Source organism: Coregonus lavaretus (assembly GCF_964263955.1).
Source record: "Coregonus lavaretus genome assembly, chromosome: 9".
Lineage (NCBI taxonomy): Eukaryota > Metazoa > Chordata > Actinopteri > Salmoniformes > Salmonidae > Coregonus > Coregonus lavaretus.
In genome coordinates, this window is record NC_139996.1 from 36,835,221 (window position 1) to 36,859,507 (window position 24,287).

Genomic DNA, 24,287 nt, shown 5'->3' on the forward strand with positions numbered 1-24,287 from the left:
ACTCAATAAGATAAATTGTTACTGGTCATAATCCTATTCTGTTTGTTTTCGAGACTTTTAGTTAGTCTCGAAGGGGGGAAATGTCGTGTATTAGGATTATGCCTTTGTTAAATGTTTTTAAGTGGAACTGAAAGAATGTTGATTTTAGTATCAAGAGGGAATGTTTTAGTGTAACGCCACATACAACAGACAGGAAGTGTGTTGTAGACAGGGGATTGGACAGTAGAGGGAGCCACCCACATCTTGGGGAGATTATATATACTGGGGGAAAAACGAAGAAGTCAGAGCGGCCATTGCAATTCGGGGGATGCCGTTCTCCGGGTGATCTTAACTCATGAGCTTCAATTGGTTGCGGAGGGGCCGCAGGCCCGGGGGCTGTCGGCCACTCGTTCTCTGGTTGGGACAAGAATGGTGGTCCCAAGCTCCAGCGATGGGGTTGAGCCAGTTCCTTAAGAGTTTTACCACGAGTGATGTCATCAGCAGGATTGTTGACGCTGTCAACATACCTCCAGTCATTGACTTCCGTTAGGTCTTGGACTTGCGCAATGCGACGAACACCTTATACCTGCAGGACTCCGACTTGAGCCAGGTCAGTACAGTGGTCCTATCACTCCAGTAGATGACCCTTTGGATTGACAAGGTCAGCTCGGCTCGCAAGGTGGAGGCCAACTGGGCTCCAGAAAGGGCAGTGCTGAGTTACAGCCTAGGCATTGACAACTGCTTCTTGGGTGTGACCCTGGACCTGGCAATGACAAAGGAGACATGGGTGTGGCCTGCCTCATCCTCCACTCTGAGAAAGGAAACTGCTCCATAAGCCCGCTGTGAAGCGTCACAGAACACATGAAGTTCCCGGCTTGATCCCAGTTGGTCAGCACAGAGTGGCACATAACACCTCTGCATCTGGACTTTGGAGAGCTCCGACAACTCTGTTTCCCAACAGATCCATCGTTCTACTAGGTCAGCTGGATGGATTGGTTCATCCCAGTCCCTCTTGGTCTGCCACAGGTCCTGGACTAAGACTTTGGTCCGGGTTGTGTATGGCAGGATATACCCGAGGGGATCATATTGACTGGCCAGGGTCCAATAGATGGTGCGCAGAGTGGGGGTTTCGGTGCTCAGGGCTGAGCTGTGCTTGTACCCCAAGGTATCTGGTATGCAGCTCCATCTCAGTCCTAGCGTGGGCTCTTGTGGGTTAGAGCCAGGCTGCAACAGCCATAGTTCACTGCTACTTGACCTGGCTTGTGGCGGGAGGTGCTGGATAACCTCTGCTGTGTTGCTCGCCCACTCTCTGACCTCGAATCCCCCTTTGGACAGGAGATTCCGGACTTTGTCGAGGAGTGCTTTCGCTTCAGTAGTGGATGGGACGCTTTGTAAGCAGTTATCCACACCGAAGGCATTCTCCACTGAATCCCAGACTTCTGGGTCACTGTCTGGGTGCTCCCAGGCGTGTCTCTGCAGAGCGTATATGGCACAGTAAGGACTGCATGTGGTGCCAAATGGGAGTACTTGCCATTCATAGATTGTGGGCTCTGCGTCTCGTTCCGTATCTCGCCATATGAACCGGAGCAGTGTGGTGTCGGAAGGCAGCAGACGAATCTGATGAAACGGCTTTGATGTCTCCACTTCACAAGGTTATGAATCTCTTGGTTATGAACTTCAGCAAGCTCAGGACTCTTCACCAGTCGCCGCTCCATTCTGCGGAGTAGTGGGAGTACAGCCCGTGTTGTGGTTACCAGAGGAGGATGGTTGAGCACCCGTAGCAGTGGGGTTGTGTACCTCTGAACGCCATCCATTTCAGTGGTGGTGGTGTGCTTCTCCAGGAGGTCTAATGCATAGGTGTCATGTTTCGAGCGGGTGACCTCCTATAGCTTCCGGTTGGAGAAGTTGCCCATCTTCCAGAGCACCTCCACATTCCGAAGGAGGTCAGTGACTGGACAGGGTGATGGAGCTGGACAGCTTCCGGTAAAGAGGACTTGCTGTGACTGTACAGCTTGGATGGAGAGAAGTAGATGGGCTGGACCCTACACAGCCCAACCCAAGGATGTATGGACAGCAATGGGCCCTCCTTCTGGTCCAGCTCGTATAAGCTCGGTTGGGGTGACGAGGTGTGGGTGGTCTGACCCGATCAGGATGAGTGGCGCAACCCTGGCCATGTTGGGAAGAGGCAGTCCTCTGAGATGAGGATATTGCTTCTGTAGAACACTCACCGGGCAGGAGTGCTCTGCGAGATTCAGGCCATCTGCCGTGAAGGCATTGGTGATGTTGTAGGCCACGTCCCTCTGTCCTGAAGGTGAAACGCACACCTTCACGGCAGATGGCCTGAATCTTGCAGAGCACTCCTACCCAGTGAGTGTTCTACAGAAGCAATATCCTCATCTCAACAGATAGTTCAGATGAAAGATAACAGATTCGGTGGATTTACGTTGATTCGTGGACGCACAGAATGTCTGGATTAGACGGAGTTGGGGAAGAGAAAGCAGGGAGGTCGGGCGGTGGCGATTTCCTCCTTTTAATGATTTGAGATCTGTCGGATATTTCCAACTGACCTAATTAAAGCGCACTGGCCCAGCTGCGCAAGTGGCCATGAATTAAAGGGCGATTCCACCAACTCCATGGGCCTTTTCTACAGTAATCTTATTGTGTTACTTTTTATTTTATTTTTTACTTTATTTTATTTAGCAAATATTTTCTTAACTCTATTTATTGAACTGCATTGTTGGTTAAGGGCTTGTAAGTAAGAATTTCCCGGTAAGGTCTACACCTGTTGTATTCAGCGCATGTGACAAATAAAATTTGATTTGATGGAAAGAGCAGTTCCTAATGTTTTGTACACTCAGTGTACACATAAGATACACTGATGTCATAGATCCTCTTAAACCTGTCCAGAGTTTTGTCATTATCACAGAGCTCCCTCTCTTCCAAAGCTCTAATGTACAGAGAGTTCTCAATGTTATATGTCATTGTCTCCATTCAGTTAGTGGACTTCTCTTCTAAGTAGGATCGTCTCTGTTCTAGCTGAGAATTCCCCATCCCCCCTCCAGAGAGTATTTTCATGGCACAGTCACCAATGTTTATTATCATACCATCTGTATGACCATACTGTAACTTGTGTTTGTCCAGGGCAGTGGGCTGCATCGTGACTGAGCTGCTTGCCCATAAACCTCTGCTGCCAGGGAGCTCTGAGATCCAACAGGTGGATCTCATAGTGCAACTGCTGGGTACCCCTAATGAGAACATCTGGACGGTAATGTCTCTCTCCTATAGAATCATTGAGCTCCCTATTTTAAGATTTTACACACTATATTTTACCCGTTTAATGTGTGGATTTGCTAAAGGTTGATTAACTTTACACTATACAACAATAAATGATAGTAGGGCTTCACTTGTCTTCCCCTAGTTGGACAGTATAGTTTGAGGAAAAAACCATACAACAATCTGAAGAATGAGTTCATCTGGTTGTCTGATGCAGGGCTGTGTTTACTCAACCTACTCTTCATGTACAATCCCCTACACAGGTAACTACCAAATAACAAACCTGCAAAGCATTATACCTTCATGAAGACACCCACACACAGTTCTACACATTCTGTCATTCACATATTTACACTCTCCTTCAATATGGTATACACAGAAACCTTAAATGAAGACATTTATACTTCCTTTCACTCCTGCAAGGCTCACAAGTGTTTCTTGTTGTCTCTGTCAGGGCCACAGCTAAGGACTGCTTGGAGAGTTCCTACTTAAAGGAGAAACCTTTACGTAAGTGTGGGCTCAGAGTTATATCACAGAAGGGCTTAGAACAGTGTTTTTGTAATTAAATGAGTGATTAAAGTCTCTATTTTTATATTTTTAGCTTGTGAGCCTGATCTGATGCCAACATTCCCTCATAACCGAAATAAAAGGGCAGTCCCTGCTATAGAGAGCCAATCAAAACGCGTTAAAGTGTAACTTCATCAACATCCTTCATAGCAATGTCATGGAGTTAATTGTGAGAGTGACATTCTTAAAGAATTCAGACTCTTTCCCTTTTTCCACATTTTGTTATGTTACAGCCTTATTCTAAAATTGATTAAAGAAAACATATTATTCATCAATCTACACACAATACCCCATAATGACAAAGTGAAAAGAGGTTTTTAGAAGTTTTGGCAAAACATTTATTTACATAAGTATTCAGACCCGGAATTGAGCTCAGGTGCATCCTGTTTCCATTGATCATCCTTGAGATGTTTCTACAACTTCATTGGAGTCCACCTGTGGTACATTCAAGATTGGACATGATTTGGAAAGGACACACCTGTTTATATAAGGTCCCACAGTTGACAGTGCATGTCAGAGCAAAAACCAAGCCATGAGGTCGAAGGAATTGTCCGTAGAGCTCCGAGACAGGATTGTGTCGAGGCACAGATCTGGGGAAGGGTACCAAAAAATGTCTGCAGCATTGAAGGTCCCCAAGAACACAGTGGCCTCCATCATTCTTAAATGGAAGAAGATTGGAACCACCAAGACTCTTCCTAGAGCTGGCCGCCCGGCCAAACTGAGCAATCGGGGGAGAAGGTGACCAAGAACCCGATAGTCACTCTGACAGAGCTCCAGAGTTCCTCTGTGGAGATGGGAGAACCTTCCAGAAGTACAACCATCTCTGCAGCACTCCACCAATCAGGCCTTTATGGTAGAGTGGCCAGACGGAAGCCACTCCTCAGTAAAAGGCACATGACAGCCCGCTTGGAGTTTGCCAAAAGGCACCTAAAGGACTCTGACCATGAGAAACAAGATTCTCTGGTCTGATGAAACCAAAATTGAACTCTTTGGCCTGAATGCCAAGTGTCACGTTGGAGGAAACCTGGCACCAGCTGTACGGTGAAGCATGGTGGTGGCAGCATCATGCTGTGGGGATGTTTATCAGCGGCGGGGACTGGGAGACTAGTCAGGATCGAGGGAAAGATGAATGGAGCAAAGTACAGAGAGATCCTTGATGAAAACCTGCTCCAGAGCGCTCAGGACCTCAGACTGGGGTGAAGGTTCACCTTCCAAATCTCTGAATGTCCTTGAGTGGCCCAGCCAGAGCCCGGACTTGAACCCGATCTAACATCTCTGGAGAGACCTGAAAATAGCTGTGCAGTGACGCTCCCCATCCAAACTGACAGAGCTTGAGAGGATCTGCAGAGAAGAATGGGATAAACTCCCCAAATACAGGTGTGTCATGCTTGTAGCATCATACCGAAGAAGACTTGAGGCTGTAATCGCTGCCAAAGGTGCTTCAACAAAGTACTGAGTTAAGGGTCTGAATACTTATGTAAATGTGATTTAAAAAAAGAAATTATACATTTGCAAACATTTCTCAAAAACTGTTTTTGCTTTGTCATTATGGGGTATTGTGTGTAGATTGATGAGGGGGGAAAAACAATTTAATCAATTTTAGAATAAAGCTGTAACATAACAAAATGTGGAAAAAGTCAAGGGGTCTGAATACTTTCCGAATGCACTGTATGGACATGTTTACTACTACTACACATAGAATATGTGCCTGGTTGTAAAAACATGTTAATTGTCATAGAATGCATGGACATAGCAGTAATTATCCAAATGGACGGGGTAATCTTGAGTAAAGCCAGTGTGTCTATGTATGCGGATGACTCAACACTATACACGTCAGCTACTACAGCAACTGAAATGACTGCAACTCTTAACAAAGAGCTGCAGTTAGTTTCAGAATGGGTGGCAAGGAATAAGTTAGTCCTAAATATTTCAAAAACTAAAAGCATTGTATTTGGGACAAATCATTCACTAAACCCTAAACCTCAACTGAATCTTGTAATAAATCATGTGGAAATTGAGCAAGTTGAGATGACTAAACTGCTTGACAGCACAATTTACACTTTCCTAAAGCTAAGTACTTGGGTAAGGGTTGCATTGAGGAGAATGACAAACATTGGAGAAATAATTAGAGCAAACTCAAACTGTCATGGTCAAAACATATTGATACAACAGTAGCTAAGATGGGGAGAAGTCTGTCCATAATAAAGCGCTGCTCTACCTTCTTAACAGCACTATCAACAAGGCAGGTCCTACAGGCTCTGGTTTTGTCACACCTGGACTATTATTCAGTCGTGTGGTCAATTGGCTCAGAACAGGGCAGCACGGCTGGCCCTTGGATGTACACAGACAGCAAACATTAATAATATGCATGTCAATCTCTCCTGTCTCAAAGTGGAGGAGAGATTGACTTCATCACTACTTGTATTTGTGAGAGGTATTGACATGTTGAATGCACCGAGCTGTCTGTTTAAACGACTAGCACACAGCTCAGACACCCATGCATACCCCACAAGACATGCCACCAGAGGTCTCTTCACAGTCCCCAAGTCCAGAACAGACTATGGGAGGCGCACAGTAATACATAGAGCCATGACTACATGGAACTCTATTCCACATCAGGTAACTGATGCAAGCAGTAGAATCAGATTTAAAAAACAGATAAAAATACACCTTATGGAACAGCGGGGACTGGGAAGCAACACAAACATATGCACAGACACATGCATACACACACATGATAACATACGCACTATACACACACGCACACATGGATTTTGTGTTGTAGATATGTGGTAGTGGAGTAGGGGCCTGAGGGCACACACTTAGTGTGTTGTGAAATCTGTTATGAATGTATTGTAACGTTGTCACGAACGTCTACTAAGTGAGTGGACCAAGGCGCAGCGTGCGATACGAACATGACTTTATTAATTAAATACTCAATACAAAACAACAAACAATGACGAATCGTGAAGTCCTCAGTTACAATGACTGATACGGAACAAAAACCCACAACACTAAGGTGAACACTGACAGTTTAAATATGGCTCCCAATCAGAGATAACGAGCCGACAGCTGACACTCGTTACCACTGATTGGGAGTCACACGACCAAACAAGGAAACACAACCAAATACAACACAACCAATACCAAACACAACCAAATGAACACACCCTGGCTCAAAATACACAGTCCCGGAGCCAGAGCGTGACAGTACCCCCCCCTAAAGGCGCGGACTCCGACCGCGCCTACACCCCAAATAGGGGAGGGCTGGGTGGGTGTTGCTCCTCGGAGGCGGCTCCGGCTCCGGGCTTGACCACCACCCTTCTTCAATCCCCCCGTAGCGCCCCCGGTCCGATCTGACCCAGCTGGTAGGATCTGGACTGACGACGCGCACCCCTGGCTTGGCGCGTGAGGCAGGAACGGACCGGACCTGGCTGACGATACGCACCCTAGGCTTGATGCGTGGAGCCGGAACGGGCCTCACCAGGCTGACGACTCGCATCCCTGGCTTGGTGCGAGTAGCAGGAATGGGCTGGATCAGGCTGACGGCTCGCACCCTTGGCTTGGTGCGAGTAGCAGGGACGAGCTGAACCAGGCTGACGACTCGCACCCTTGGCTTGGTGCGAGTAGCAGGAACGGGCTGGACCAGGCCGACGACTCGTACCCCTGGCTTGGTGCGAGTAGCAGGAACGGGCTGGACCAGGCTGACGACTCGCACCCTTGGCTTGGTGCGAGTAGCAGGAACGGGCTGGACCAGGCCGACGACGCACACCGTAGGCTTTGTGCGTAGAGCAGGGACAGGCCGGGCTGGGCTGGCGACGCACACCGTAGGCTTTGTGCGTGGAGCAGGAACAGGCCGGGTCGGGCTGGCGACGCACACCGTAGGCTTTGTGCGTGGAGCAGGGACAGGCCGGGCTGGGCTGGCGACGCACACCGTAGGCTTTGTGCGTGGAGCAGGAACAGGCCGGGCTGGGCTGGCGACGCACACCGTAGGCTTTGTGCGTGGAGCAGGAACAGGCCGGGCTGGGCTGGCGACGCACACCGTAGGCTTTGTGCGTGGAGCAGGAACAGGCCGGGCTGGGCTGGCGACGCACACCGTAGGCTTTGTGCGTGGAGCAGGAACAGGCCGGGCTGGGCTGGCGACGCACACCGTAGGCTTTGTGCGTGGAGCAGGGACAGGCCGGGCTGGGCTGGCGACGCACACCGTGGGCTTGGTGCGTGGAGTAGGAACAGGCCGGTCCGTACTGGGAACACACACCACTGGCCTTAACCGGGGATCAGGAACGGGCCGGACCGGACTGGTAACACACCTCAGTCTCTCACGCCGTGCCTCAACTACTTCCCTCCCTCTACTCGCCAATGGCTCCCGTAATCCGGTAGCCTTCTCTCCACGTCTCCCTGTGGCAGCCTCCTGCTGCCCAGCCGCCCAAGCCATGTGCCCCCCCCCAAAAACTTTTTGGGGTTGCCTCTCGTCCTTCCGACGATGGCCCTGCTGACGCCGTTGCTCCTCTCTCAGTCGCCTCTCCACTGTTTTACTCCATGGCCGGCGATCCATCCCATCCAGGATTTCCTCCCAAGTCCAAGACCCTTTACCATCCAAAATCTCCTCCCATGTCCAGACCCTTGGCTCCTGGACACGCTGCTTGGTCCTGGTACGGTGGGTTTTTCTGTCACGAACGTCTACTAAGTGAGTGGACCAAGGCGCAGCGTGCGATACGAACATGACTTAATTAATAAAGTCATGTTCGTATCGCACGCTGCGCCTTGGTCCACTCACTTAGTAGACGTTCGTGACAAACGTTTTAAAAATTGTATAACAGCCTTAATTTTGCCGGACCAACAATATTGGCACCCTTCGTAAATATGAGCAAAACGGGCTGTGAATTTTGTTTCTTTATTGTTTATCCTCTTGGTCTTTCATTCAAAATATTCACAAAAATCGAACCTTTAATTAAAGTAAAATAATTGAAAGAAAAAATACATTCTTATCATAAAACAAATATTTTTCTCAAATAAATGTGTGCCACAATTATTGGCACCCCTTCATTCAATACTTTGTGCAACCTCCCTTTGCCAAGATAACAGCTCTGAGTCTTCTCCTATAATGCGTAATGAGGTTGGAGAACACATGGCAAGGGATCTGAGACCATTCCTCCATACAGAATCTCTCCACATCCTTCAGATTCCGAGGTCCACACTTGTGGACTCTCCTCTTCAGCTCATCCCACAGGTTTTATATGGGGTTTAGGTCAGGGGACTGGGATGGCCATGGCAAAACCTTGATTCTATGGTCAGTGAACCATTTTTGTGTTGATTTTGAGGTGTGCTTTGGATCATTGTCCTGCTGGAAGATCCAACCACGGCCCAGTTTATGCTTCCTAGCAGAGGCAGTCAGGTTTTGATTTAATATCTGCTGGTACTTGATGGAGTCCATGATACCATGTATCCTAACAAGTTGTCCAGAGCCTTTGGAAGAAAGACAGCCCCACAACATCAAAGATCCACTACCATACTTCACAGTGGGGATGAGGAACTTTTCTGCATGGCTATCTTTCTGTCTACGCCAAACCAACCTCTGGTGTTTGTTTCCAAAAAGCTCTATTTTGGTCTCATCTGACCATAGAACCCGGTCCCATTGAAAGTTCCAGTAACGTTCGGCAAACTGTAGGCGCTTGAGTTTGTTGTTTGATGACAGCAAAGGCTTTTTTATGGCAACCCTCCCAAACAACTTGTGGTTATGTAGGTGGCATCTGATCGTAGTTTTGGAGACTTTCTGACCCCAAGACCCAACTAACATCTGCAATTCTCCAGCTGTGGTCCTTGGAGATTTTTTGGCCACTCAAACCATCCTCCTCACTGTGCGTGGGGTCAATATAGACACACGTCCTCTTCCAGGCCGATTCTTAACATCTCCAGGTGCTTTAAACTTCTTAATTATTGCCAGTATGAAAAATGTATGCACTCACTAATTGTAAGTCGCTCTGGATAAGAGCGTCTGCTAAATGACTAAAATGTAAATTGGATCACTAAAAATAAATACTGGAAATGGGCATTTTCAACCATTGAGCTATTTTCTTAAAGCCATTTCCTGATTTGTACAGCTCAACAACCTTTTATCGCACATCATTACTGTGCGGGATGTTCCCCAATGCCGGAAGGGGGGCCTGAGTGAAAAAGTTTGGCAACCCCTGATGTATGGAATTCCCTTCCATCTCATATTGCTCAAATGAACAACAATCCTGGTTTCAAAAAACAGATAAAGCAACAACTCACGGCACAACTCCTCTCCCCTATTTGACCTAGATATTTTGTGTGTATGTATTGATATACTGTATAGGCTATGTGTTCTGTTTTTAAATGTATGTAGTTCTGTCCTTGAGCTGCTAGTCTATTCATGTTCAATATTATTTCATGTTTCATGTTCTGTGTGGACCCCAGGAAGAGTAGCTGTGGCTTTCGCAACAGCTAATGGGGATCCTAATAAAATACCAAAAACCTAAATGTTGACTAACCTGCCGGCACTGTATCTGCTTGCACGTGCCAACACCATAGTAAACACATTTGCTATTTAACGCAACAGTTTTTGTGACAAAACTATCAGAATAGTTGTTGTTTTTTAAATCGGTACATGAAAACTTTACCAAAAAGGACATTTTGTGTACACAATGTCATAAGGCACTGATTTTTATCCACAACAAGTCTGTTTTGGTGGAAACACAACTGGTGGGAACATTTTCTTTATGCGGATTTTAGAATATTCGCATTTAAAAAATCTGTCGCCAATTGTATTGAAACCTAGCTAATGACTCTCCCTTTAAACTGCCCCTAATTTACAAATGTTTTGCTACAACTTCCAAGTCCATTGTAGAGGATCAGCTTAAGCAAAGTGAGGTGTAGAATCACTGATCTATAAATACTATTCCCTGCCAAATGATAGGCTTTGTGCAATTAAGATTTTACCCCCTTTTTCGTGGTATCCAATTGGTAGTTACAGTCTTGTCCCACAGTATATATACACCTGTTCTGAAAGGCCCCAGAGTCTGCAACACCACTAAGCAAGGGGCACCACCAAGCAAGCGGCACCATGAAGACCAAGGAGCTCTCCAAACAGGTCAGGGACAAAGTTGTGGAGAAGTACAGATCAGGGTTGGGTTATAAAAAAATATCTGAAACTTTGAACATCCCATGGAGCACCATTAAATCCATTATTAAAAAATGGAAAGAATATGGCACCACAACAAACCTGCTAAGAGAGGGCCACCCACCAAAACTCACGGACCAGGCAAGGAGGGCATTAATCAGAGAGGCAACAAAGAGACCAAAGATAACCCTGAAGGAGCTGCAATGCTCCACAGCGGAGATTGGAGTATCTGTCCATAGGACCACTTTAAGCCGTACACTCCACAGAGCTGGGCTTTACAGAAGAGTGGCCAGAAAAAAGCCATTGCTAAACTAACACGTTTGGTGTTCGCCAAAAGGCATGTGGGAGACACCCCAAACATATGGAAGAAGGTACTCTGGTCAGATGAGACTAAAATTGAGCTTTTTGGCCATCCAGGAAAACGCTAGCATGGTGGTGGCAGCATCATGCTGTGGGGATGTTTTTCATCGGCAGGGACTGGGAAACTGGTCAGAATTGAAGGAATTATGAATGGCGCTAAATACAGGGGAATTCTTGAGTGAAACCTGTTTCAGTCTTCCAGAGAATTGAGACTGGGACGGAGGTTCACCTTCCAGCAGGACAATGACCCTAAGCATACTGCTAAAGCAACACTCGAGTGGTTTAAGGGGAAACATTTAAATGTCTTGGAATGGCCTAGTCAAAGTCCAGACCTCAATCCAATTGAGAATCTGTGGTATGACTTAAAGATTGCTGTACACCAGCGGAAACCATCCAACTTGAAGGAGCTGGAGCAGTTTTGCCTTGAAGAATGGGCAAAAATCCCAGTGGCTAGATGTGCCAAGCTTATAGAGACATACCCCCAAGAGACTTGCAGCTGTAATTGCTGCAAAATGTGGCTCTACAAAGTATTGACTTTGGGGGGGTGAATAGTTATGCACGCTCAAGTTTTCTGTTTTTTTTTGTCTTATTTCTTCTTTGTTTCACAATAAAATATATTTTGCATTTTCAAAGTGGTAGGCATGTTGTGTAAATCAAATGATACAAACCCCCAAAAAATCAATTTTAATTTCAGGTTGTATGGCAACAAAATAGGAAAAATGCCAAGGGGGGTGAATACTAGATCTGTTACTGTCATTGTTGCACCATTGCTACAGCAAAAATGGATTGTTTCTAGCACAAACAGGTAAAAAGATATGATCCATATTACCGGTGCAAAGTTTTTTTCTTCCTATCGTGAATTGGCTTTATATTCATAAACCATTTTGCTGGCTGTTCCAAAACCACTTGCGAGAATTTGTTTACACATTGTTCAGTCATGTAACCTCATTAGCTAGCTAGCTATCTATTGAGCATGTCTGGGACCTGTTGGATCGGAGAGTGAGGGCTAGGGCCATTCCCCCCAGAAATGTCTGGGAACTTGCACGTGCCTTGGAAGAGTGGGGTAACATCTCACAGCAAGAACTGGCAAATCTGGTGCAGTCCATGAGGAGGAGATGCACTGCAGTACTTAATGCAGCTGATGGCCACACCAGATACTGACTGTTACTTTTGATTTTGAACCCCCCTTTGTTCAGGGACACATTATTCAATTTCTGTTAGTCACATGTCTGTGAAAATTGTTCAGTTTATGTCTCAGTTGTTGAATCTTGTTATGTTCATACAAATATTTACACATGTTAAGTTTGCTGAAAATAAACGCTATTGACAGTGAGAGGATGTTAGATACGCTTCTCAAACCTGACGGTGACATAATGTAGTGATGAGAATGCTTGATGATTACTTTTCCTCTTATTTTGACCACTGACCTTCTGCGGATGGCAGCATTCTGAACCCATGGAATGTTAGTGGCCCCAAGGGTAAGGATTCCATCGTTGTTGTTGCCCACACCTGTCAATCAGAGAGGAGGAATGAGAACTCTATATAAGCCTGTTGCTCATATAGAACACGCATTGAAACGGAAAGGTTCAAGTCAACTGATGCAGAAGCTAAGGTTTAAAGTCTTCTCTGATGAGGTGTTTGTTTGGTCTGAAGTGTAAAGGCTGTCTTGGTAGATAGTGGGGAGTGGGTGTAGTGACTAATCTCTCACCTTGCATCTGTACCAGGAACTCTTTCTTGATCCGCCGGGCTGCCTCACTCTCATTCTCATTCCTGGAGCCACAGAGCGAGTCCACCTCGTCAATAAAGATGATGGAGGGCTTGTGCTGGCGGGCAAGATCAAACAGGTTCTTCACCAGTCTGACGGATGGAGAGAAAAAGAGAGGCACAAAAATTAAACAGGATACGTAAGTATCAGTGAGAAAGAATAAGATCCAATCAGTTGTGGATGCATAAAGGGGATTTACACAAACAGTAGAATTACAAATAAAAATTATATCTCACTTCTCACTCTCTCCAAGCCACTTGGACATGAGGTCTGATGATGACACAGAGAAGAAGGTGGAGTTGTTGGCTTCTGTGGCTACTGCTTTGGCCAGGTAAGACTTTCCTGTCCCAGGGGGTCCAAAGAGCAGAATCCCTCTCCATGGAGTGCGTTTCCTTGCAACCAGAGACAAATTCAAGCATAATGAACAAATAGACAGAATACACATAAAGTATTATCTCGTTATGGTGACACGTCCACGCAGATGATAGTGAGAAAGATTATGTGTGTGAGAAATAAAGACAGTCTAATCTGTGAAGAGGTGAGGGAATTTAATGGGCAGGATTACAGCTTCCTTCAAGGCCTCCTTAGCTCCCTCCAGTCCGGCCACATCATTCCACCGGACATTGGGCTTTTCCATTACAATGACACCTGTACCAGGACAAGGATCAGTTAAGCATCCAAGTTAATTTCCTTCATGTACATGACAGACACAGTTTAGACAGCAGACACGTGAAAGTGGAGACATAAACACACTCACCCATTAGTTGCTCCAGCAGTTTCTTTCACTCTGGGTTTTCACCCTCGCTGTCACTGTCACTCATAGAAGGAATATACATGTGTAATGTGAAACAAATTACTTGGTGCTGGTGACTATGTGGCCCTTGTCATTGTCTGCAATGCATGCACAGTTTTGATTATCTATTTTCAAAGTGTTATTTCCTAGGTATGCTTGTGTTAATGCAGGACAGTGTCTGTGTGAACACATGTATGACAACAACTTACTTATCATTACTCTGTGCTTCCTTAACAGGCTTCTTCCCTGCCTTTTCTTAGTTCTTCAAGTAATCTTTGAGTTTCTCTGCCCGATCTAGGTACTGCATACACTTACCACGTATGCTCTCCTTTGCCTTGTCACTGTGTGCCTCATCTGGAGAAAATAAATAAAAAACATTACTTTTTAACCACCTTCCATCCATTAAGTATTTTCCAAATCAATGTTTACCTCCCAAAAACACAACCTATTTTCCACTCTGCACACTTTAAAAAATTGGACTGCGGTCAGGAGAAGAGTTCTTGTTCTTGTCCTCCTCTGTGGCTTTGGTCACAAGATCTATTGCTTTCTGTGTGAGGGAAGAGAGAGGAAGGAATGAAAGATATACATGAAATCATCATGGTAAAGTCCAGTAACTGTGACAAGTAAAAGCTGACATTAACAGACAACAGTGGAGGCTGCGGAGGGGAGGACGGCTCATTATAATGGCCGGTATGGAGTCAAACACATGGTTTTCATGTGTTTGATACCATTCCATTCACTCCATTCTTGCCATTACTTCATTCCAGCCATTATTATGAGCTGTCCCCCCCTCAGCAGCCTCCACTGACAGATAAGTAATTACCTACTAGCCTAATACTTATAATAAATAGACTTGACTAGAAAAGACAAGACAATCCATTAAAGGAATACATAGCCTAAGTAACAGTAGCTGAGAAATCCCAACTCTCCACGTATAAGTACAACGAAGTTGAGTGGCAACGAGTGTGGACGGACTGGCGCTCCTACTACATCGAGTCGCTGTCAGTCGATACTTTATTAGTTGTGAAAATGTTACATCTTAAAGCCTTAATGTGTACCTATGTTTGTCCTGTGTAAAGTCAGGCCTTTCAATGTTTGCTGAAACCCATACTTTTTAATAAAGCTTTCATCAAATACAACCAAACACTGACTGTTTCCTCATTTCTGTTGCTCTAAGGCTGCATTTACACAGGCAGCCCAATTCTGATCTTTTTTCCACTAATTGGTCTTTTGACCAATCACATCAGATCATGGGGCGGCAGGTAGCCTGGCAGTTAAGAGCATTGGGCCAGTAACTGAAAGTTTACTGGTTCGAATCTCCGAGCCAGTCAAGGTGGAAAGATCTGCCATTCTGCCATTGAGCAAGGCAGTTAACCCCCAAAACAACTGCCCCCCTCCAGCGCCGATGATGTCGATTAAGGCAGCCCCCCACACCTCTCTGATTCAGAGGGGTTGGGTTAAATGCGGAAGACACATTTCGGTTGGATGCATTCAGTTGTGGAACTGACTAGGTATCCCCTTTCTTTTCACATCAGCTCTTTTTCAGAGCTGATCTGATTGGTCAAAAGACCAATTAGTGAAAAAAAGATCACGATTGGGCTGCCTGTGTAAATGCAGCCTAAAATGACAACTCAGCGCAAATACACGTGCCAGTTGAATCTCAGATTACATAGGCCTGCGTCTACAAACACTCATTGTCCAAATGAGGAAACAGTCGGTGGTTGTATTTGACTAAAGGTTTATTTTAAAGTATGGATTTCAGGCCTCCTGAGTGGTGCAGCGGTCTAAGGCACTGCAGTGCTTGAGGCATCACTACAAATCCGGGTTCGATCCCGGGCTGTGTCGCAGCCGGCCGCGACCGGGAGACCCATGAGGCGACGCACAATTGTACCAACGTCATCCGGGTTAGGGGAGGGTTTGGCCGGCCAGGATGTCCTTGTCCCATCGCACTCTAGCGACTCCTGTGGTGGGCCGGGCACATGCACGCTGACACGGTCGCCAGTTGTACAGGGTTTCTTCCGACACATTGGTGCGGCTGGCTTCCGGGTTAAGCGAGTAGTGTGTCAAGAAGGAGAAAGCGGCGTGGCAGGATCGTGTTTCGGAGGACTCCCAGAGTCCGTACGGGAGTTGCAGCGATGGGACAAGACTGTAACTACCAATTGGGAAGAAAAAGGGGTTAAAATAATTAATTAAAAAAGGTATAGATTTCTGCAAACAAAAAAAGGCCAGACTTTACATAGGTACACGGTAAGGATTTAAGATTTTACACTCGTCGCCACTCAACTCCCTTGTACAGTGCCTTCAGAAGGTATTCATACCCCTTGACTTATTCCACATTTTATTGTGCTACAGCCTGAATTCAAAATGGATTAACTATACTTTTTTTTCTCACCCATTTGCACACAATACCCCATAATGTCAAAGTGAACACATGTTTTTAGTGTATACTTGGCCTTGTGTTTAAGGTTATTGTCCTGCTGAAAGGTGAAGTTGTCTCACAGTGTCTGTTGGAAAGCAGACTGAACCAGGTTTAGTATTTTGCCTGTTTAGCTCTATTTAGTTTATTTTTATCCTAAAAAAAAAACTCCCCAGTCCTTGCCGATGACAAACATACCCATAACATGATACGGCCACCACCATGCTTGAAAATATGAAGAGTGGTACTCAGTGATGTGTTGGATTTGCCCCATACATAATACTTTGGAAAAAGTCAAGGGGTGTTAATACTTTCTGAAGGCACTGTACGTGGAGAGTTGAGATTTCTCAGCTAAAGTAACAGTTACATGTGTCACTGACAACAAGTGTAGCTAGCTAGATACCTAGCTAGCTTAAACGCTATATGGTTAGTAGCTAATAAAATACAGTTCAATAACAGCTAACCCATTCATAGACGCTAACTACCTTTAGCGCCTATTGATGATAGTATCTTCTGGCCGGGGAAGTTTTATTAAGAGCCCCAACGCTCATTCTGAACGTTAAAACGCAGCACTTGCTGTACGGTTTTGATAACATAAGGAATGTATCTTTCATATCAGCAATAAATAATAATAAATCAATTAAAAAGGTTAAATTACTACATTTTGATAGGGTTAGGGTTCCCACACAGCCGTATTTCCATGTTACAGCGCTTGTTTACGGAAAACAGACGGAAGACAGTGGCATACCTATGCTAATGTCACGATCGTCGTAAGAAGCGGACCAAGGCGCAGCGTGATAACCGTACATCTTTTTATTTAGGTACACACACGAACAAAACAACAAACGATACGTGAAGTCCTAGGTTATACACCAAAACAAACCTTACGGAACAAGATCCCACAAACAACTAGTGCCAACAGGCTGCCTAAGTATGGTTCCCAATCAGAGACAACGAGAATCAGCTGCCTCTGATTGGGAACCACCCTGGCCAACATAGAAAACACGAAATAGAACACAACATAGAAAATCACACATAGAAAATCCACACCCTGGCTCAACATATAAGAGTCCCCAGAGCCAGGGCGTGACAGTACTCCCCCCCAAAGGCGCGGACTGCGACCGCGCCAACCAAACCCAACAGGGGAGGGGCCGGGTGGGCATTCCGCCTCGGAGGCGGATCCGGGCGTGACCACCACTCTCTCGCTACCCCTCCCGTAGCGCCCTTGGTCTGGTCCCGCTGGCCGGAGCTGGACTGGACACCGGTGGAGCGGATTGCTCAGGCTCCGGTGTGGAGCAGCTGACCGGTGCCTGACCAGGCACCGGTGGAACAGGCACGGGCTGTGCCGGACTGACGACGCGCACCACTGGCTTGGTGCGGGGAGCAGGAACAGGCCGGACCGGGCTGGCGACGCGCACCACTGGCTTGGTGCGGGGAGCAGGAACGGGCCGGATCGGGCTGGCGACGCGCACCACTGGCTTGGTGCGGGGAGCAGGAACGGGCCGGATCGGGCTGGCGACGCGCACCACTGGCTTGGTGCGGGGAGCAGGAACGGGCCGGACCGGGCTGGCGACGCGCACCACTGGCTTGGTGCGGGGAGCAGAAACAGGCCGGACCGGGCTGACGACGCGCACCACAGGCTTGGTGCGGGGAGCAGGAACAGGCGGTGCCGGGCTGGCGACGCGCACCACAGGCTTGGTGCGGGGAGCAGGAACAGGCCGGACCGGGCTGGCGACGCGCACCACAGGCTTGGTGCGAGGGGCAGGAACAGGCCGGACCGGGCTGGCGACGCGCACCACTGGCTTGGTGCGGGGAGCAGGAACGGGCCGGACCGGGCTGGCAACGCGCACCACAGGCTTGGTGCGGGGAGCAGGAACAGGCCGGACCGGGCTGGCGACGCGCACCACTGGCTTGGTGCGGGGAGCAGGAACAGGCCGAACCGGGCTGGCGACGCGCACCACAGGCTTGGTGCGAGGAACAGGAACAGGCCGGAGCGTACTGGGAACACACACCACTGGCCTTGTGCGGGGATCAGGAACGGGCCGGACCGGACTGGTAACACACCCCAGTACCTCTCGCCGTGCCTCTACACTCTCCTTGCCCCTCATGACCAATGGCCCCCGTAACCTGGTGGCCTCCTCTCCTAGTCCGCAAACTCGCCCTGTAGCTGCCTCCAGCAGCCCCGTCGTCCATGCCGTGTGCCCCCCCAAAAAAATTACTTGGGGTTGCCTCTCGCCTGTCCGACGACGGCCCGGTTGGCGCCGCTTCTCCTCTCCTGCCTGGGCATCCTCCCTCATTGCCCTCCGGTAGCGGACGGCCTCCTCCTCTGTGATTCTCCCCCAACCGAGGAGGACATCTACCAGAGTAACCTCCTGTTCCATACCCGGCGTTTGCTCCTGCACACGCTGCTTGGTCCTATTTTGGTGGGATCTTCTGTCACGATCGTCGTAAGAAGCGGACCAAGGCACAGCGTGATAACCGTACATCTTTTAATGAGTACTTTACACTAACAACAAAACAACAAACGATACGTGAAGTCCTAGGTTATACACCAAAACAAACCTTACAGAACAAGATCCCACAAATAACTAGTGCCAACAGGCTGCCTAAGTATGGTTCCCAATCAGAGACCACGAGAATCAGCTGCCTCTGATTGGGAACCACCCTGGCCAACATAGAAAACACGACCTAGAACACAACATAGAAAATCACACATAGAAAATCCACACCCTGGCTCAACATATAAGAGTCCGCAGAGCCAGGGCGTGACAGCTAATAAGCTATCTGCGTCTCCGAACACCTGTGTTTAAACGGAAGACTGACGCCACAAACGTGTTGTCACTGATAAATACTGTTGGCTAGAACTGAGTTAAAACCGGTTAAAACAGTGTACATTAAGTGTATATTTTGCATTTGTGACATTATTTTGATGTGATATGGAAGTAGAGGGCTTTATGTTTCTATAACCGTACCGCAAATGAGAATCGATTCACGTTTAGATGAAGTATTTGGCTGTCTTGGCTGCCAGAGACAATTTGCCTCTAAACAGAACATGTAAGGTCCTTGGACTATGAAAAGTTAGGCTACTTTAGTCCATTATTGGGCTAAATAAAAGCATACAATTTGACTGGTAACTAGTGCTAACTATAAGTTTAATTTATAATGTGGCTAGCAAGCTACACAATGAATTGGTATATACAGCCTGAAACTAATGCCTGCAAAATCGGGTAAATGTTCCATTCCTACACAATGAATTGGTATATACAGCCTGAAACTAATGCCTGCAAAATCGGGTAAATGTTCCTCCTCCAAGCCAGAATGTTCGATACAAATACATTTAAATTTACTCAGTTGGTTTTCTGTGCGGTTTGTCCTTCAGCTGTTCGGAATTTGAGACTAAATGTCCACAGGAAAGTATTGTTTACCAGACTTTAGAGTCTTTAGAGAGCCGGTAGGTATATGGTTCAATAGCTATTGAACCAAGCATGCCATGACAAAGAAAATGGTATCTTCTGAATCAGGGGAGGATGGAGAACACGAATCGACAGCTAACCTCAACTTCGACCTCGATTTTGGCTCCTACTTCAACTCCGACTCAGCTTTTCCGTTGTTTACACCGGACCCTACTCCATTGTTCGGGCTACCCAAGTGCCACAAGCGAGGGTTAGAGTCCTTGTTAGACGCAGAGAAAAATCGTCCAGCACTCCCCTCTGTTTTATTGGCAAATGTCAAATTCACTTGAGAACAAGATGGATGAGCTCCGTTTTAGAGTTTCCTACCAACGGGACGTGAAAAGCTGTAATATTGTATGCTTTTCAGATACTTGGCTGACGGGTGATATGGACATAAAAGTCTAGGGTTTCTCCATGCTTCATAGCGACCACACAGCGGACTGGGGCAAAATCAAAGGGGGAGAAGTGTGCCTCTTCGTAAACAACAACTGGTGTGCAGCTTCAAGTGTGAAGGAAGTCACAAGCTTTTGCTTACCTGAACTAGAAGAGGCCTACCACGAGAGTTTTTATCTGTCATCATCACTGCTGTCTACATCCCACCACAAAACGAGAATAGCACTAAGTAGGCACTCAATGAGCTGTAATGCATTTTACCCCACTTTTACCAATATGTCTCCTGCACCACAAGAGGCGCTAACAATCTGGACGACTTTTACTCTACTCAGAGAAACGCATACAAGTTCCTCCCTCGCCCTCCCTTCGGCAAATCAGACCATGACTCCATCCTCCTTCCTGTTTTCAAGCAAAACTCAAACAGGAAATACCAGTACGGAAGTGGTCAGACAAAAGCTGATGCTAAGCTACAATACTTATTCGCTAGCACAGACTGGAATATGTTCAGGGATTCATCCGATAACATTGAGGAATTTACCACATCAGTCACGGGCTTCATCAATAAGTGCATCAATAACGTCATCCCCACAATGACCATATGTACGAACCCTCACCAAAAGCCAAGGATTACAGGCAGTATGAAGGAAGTTAGAGGTAGTTTTGCCAGCCAATGCTAACGAGCTGCACTCACATCTGTAACCATGAAATGCTTTGAAAGGCTGGTCATGGCACACATCAACACCATCAACCCAGACACCCTAGGCCCACTCCAATTTGCATAATGCCCAAACAGATCCACAGATGATGCAACCTCTATTGCACTCCACACTGCTCTCTCCCACCTGGACAAGAGGAATACCTACAGTGCATTCGGAAAGAATTCAGACATCTTCCCTTTTCCACATTTTGTTACGTTACAGCCTCATTCTAAAATTGATGAAATTATATTTTTCCCTCATCAATCTACACACAATACCCCATAATGACAAAGCAAAAACCGGTTTTTAGATTTTTTTGCAGATTTACACAACCGATTTTTTTAACACTTTTTTTGGTTACTACATGATTCCATATGTGTTATTTCATAGTTTTGATGTCTTCACTGTTATTCTACAATGTAGAAATAGTATAAATTAAGAAAAACCCTTGAATGAGTAGGTGTTCTAAAACTTTTGACCAGTAGTGTATAAAAAAAAAGAAACAGAAATACCTTATGTACATAAGTATTAAGACCCTTTGCTATAAGACTCGAAATTGAGCTCAGGTGCATCATGTTTCCATTGATCATCCTTGAGATGTTTCTACAACTTGATTGGAGTCCACCTGTGGTAAATTCAATTGATTAGACATGATTTGGAAAGGCACACACCTGTCTATACAAGGTTCCACTGTTGACAGTGCATGTCAGAGCAAAGACCAAGCCATGAGGTCAAAGGAATTGTCCGTAGAGCTCCGAGACAGGATTGTGTCGAGGCACAGATCTGGGGAAGAGTATCAAAAAACGTCTGCAGCATTGAACGTCCCCAAGAACACAGTGGCCTCCGTCATTCTTAAACGGAATACGTTTGTAACCAGCAAGACACTTCCTAGAGCTGGCCGCCCGGCTAAACTGAGCAATTGGGGGAGAAGGGCCTTGGTCAGGGAGTTGACAAGAACCTGATGGTTACTCTGACAGAGCTCCAGAGTTCCTCTGCGGAGATGGGAGAACCTTCCAGAAGGACAACCATCTCTGCAGCACTCCACCAATCAGGCCTTTACGGTAGTGTGGCCAGACGGAAGTCACTCCTCAGTAAAAGGCACATGACAGCCCGCTTGGAGTTTGCCAAAAGGCACCTAAAGGACTCTCAGACCATGAGAAACAAGATTCTCTGGTCTGATGAAACCAAGATTGAACTCTTTGGCCTGAATGCCAAGTGTCACGTCTGGAGGAAACCTGGCACCATCCCTACGGTGAAGCATGGTGGTGGCAGCATCATACTGTGGGGATGTTTTTCAGCGGCAAGGACTGGGAGACTAGTCAGAATCAAGGGAAAGATGAACGGAGTAAAGTACAGAGAGATCCTTAATGAAAACCTGCTCCAGAGCGCTCAGGATCTCAGACTGGGGCGAAGGTTTACCTTCCAACAGGACAATGACCCTAAGCACACAGCCAAGACAACGCTGGATTGGCTTCGGGACAAGTCTCTGAATGTCCTTGAGTGGCCCAGCCAGAGCACGGACTTGAACCAGATTGAACATCTCTGGAGAGACCTGAAAATAGCTGTGCAGCGATGCTCCCCATCCAAACTGATAGAGCTTCAGAGGAACTGCAGAGAAGAATGGGAGAACCTCCCCAAATACAGGTGTGCCAAGGTTGTAGTGTCATACCCAAAAAGACTCAAGGCTGTAATCATTGTCAAAGGTGCTTCAACAAAGTACTGAGTAAAGGGTCTGAATACTTACAGTACCAGTAAAAGGTTACTATGTTCTACATTGTAGAATAATAGTGAAGACATCAAAACTATGAAATAACACACATGGAATCATGTAGTAACCAAAAAAGTGTTAAACAAATCAAAATATATTTTATATTTGAGATTCTTAAAAGTAGCCAATAGCTTTGCACACTCTCAACCAGCTTCACCTGGAATGCCTTTCCAACAGTCTTGAAGGAGTTCCCACACTTGTTGGCTGCTTTTCCTTCACTCTGCGGTCCAACTCATCCCAAACCATCTCAATTGGGTTAAGGTTGGGTGATTGTGGAGGCCAGGTCATCTGATGCAGCACTCCATCACTCTCCTTCTTGGTCAAAAAGCCCTTACACAGCCTGGAGGTGTGTTGGGTCATTGTCCTGTTGAAAAACAAATGATAGTCCCACTAAACGCAAACCAGATGGGATGGCGTACTGCTGCAGAATGCTGTGGTAGCCATGCTGGTTAAGTGTGCCTTGAATTCTAAATAAATCACTGACAGTGTCACCAGTAAAGCACCCCCACACCATCACACCTCCTCCTCCATGCTTCACGGGGGGAACCACACATGCGGAGATCATCCGTTCACCTACTCTGCGTCTCACAAAGACACAGCGGTTGGAACCAAAAATCTCAAATTTGGACTCATCAGACCAAAGGACAGATTTCCCCCGGTCTAATGTCCATTGCTCTTGTTTCTTGGCCCAGGCAAGTCTCTTCTTCTTATTGGTGTCCTTTAGTAGTGGTTTCTTTGCAGCAATTCGACCATGAAGTCCTGATTCACGCAGTCTCCTCTGAACAGTTGATGTTGAGGTGTGTCTGTTACTTGAACTTTGTGAAGCATTTATTTGGGCTGCAATCTGAGATGCAGTTATTCTAATGAACTTATCCTCTGTAGCAGAGGTAACTCCTTTCCTTTGGCGGTCCTCATGAGAGCCAGTTTCATCATAGCGCTTGATGGTTTTTACAACTGCACTTGAAGAAACGTTCAAAATTCTAGAAATGTTCCGGATTGACTGACCTTCATGTCTTAAAGTAATGATGGACTGTCGTTTCTCTTTGCTTATTTTAGCTGATCTTGCCATTATATGGACTTGGTCTTTTATCAAATAGGGCTATCTTCTGTATACCAACCCTACCTTGTCACAACGTAACTGATTGGCACAAACACATTAAGAAGGAAAGAAATTCCACAAATTAACTTTTTAACCTGTTAATTGAAATGCATTCCAGGTGACTACCTCATGAAGCTGGTTGAGAAAATGCCAATAGTGTGCAAAGCTGTCATCAGGGCAAAGGGTGGCTACTTTGAAGAATCTCAAATATAAAATATATTTTGATTTGTTTAACACTTTTTTGGTTACTATATGATTCCATATGTGTAATTTCATAGTTTTGATGTCTTCACTATTATTCTGGTAGGTGTGTCCAAACTTTTGACTGGTACTGTATGTAAATGTGATATTTCAGTTTTGTATTTTTTATAAATTTGCAAACATGTCTAAAAACCTGTTTTTGCTTTCTCATTATGGGGTATTGTGTGTAAACAATTGAATCAATTTTAAAATAAGGCTGTAACGTAACAAAATGTGGAGAAAGTCAAGGGGTCTGAATACTTTCCGAACGCACTATATGTCAGAATAATGTTCATTGACTAATGAACACTGCTCTCTCCCACCTGGACAATAGGAATACCTA

The 24,287-nt window shown here is 46.2% G+C and overlaps 1 pseudogene across 1 annotated transcript in view; it reads right to left on the reverse strand.

Annotated features, from left to right (window-relative positions):
• Nucleotides 1-696: 696 nt before the first annotated feature.
• LOC311135343 (vacuolar protein sorting-associated protein 4A-like) overlaps nucleotides 697-24,287 on the reverse strand; it is a 569,660-nt pseudogene continuing 546,069 nt past the window's right edge. Inside the window, exons 2-9 of the transcript in view lie at nucleotides 14,359-14,425; nucleotides 14,088-14,232; nucleotides 13,843-13,901; nucleotides 13,613-13,733; nucleotides 13,322-13,477; nucleotides 13,029-13,177; nucleotides 12,748-12,829; nucleotides 697-1,480 (exon numbers count right to left, since the gene is read on the reverse strand). The product of the transcript in view is annotated as a vacuolar protein sorting-associated protein 4A-like (transcript). The remainder of the gene's footprint in view (nucleotides 1,481-12,747; nucleotides 12,830-13,028; nucleotides 13,178-13,321; nucleotides 13,478-13,612; nucleotides 13,734-13,842; nucleotides 13,902-14,087; nucleotides 14,233-14,358; nucleotides 14,426-24,287) is intronic.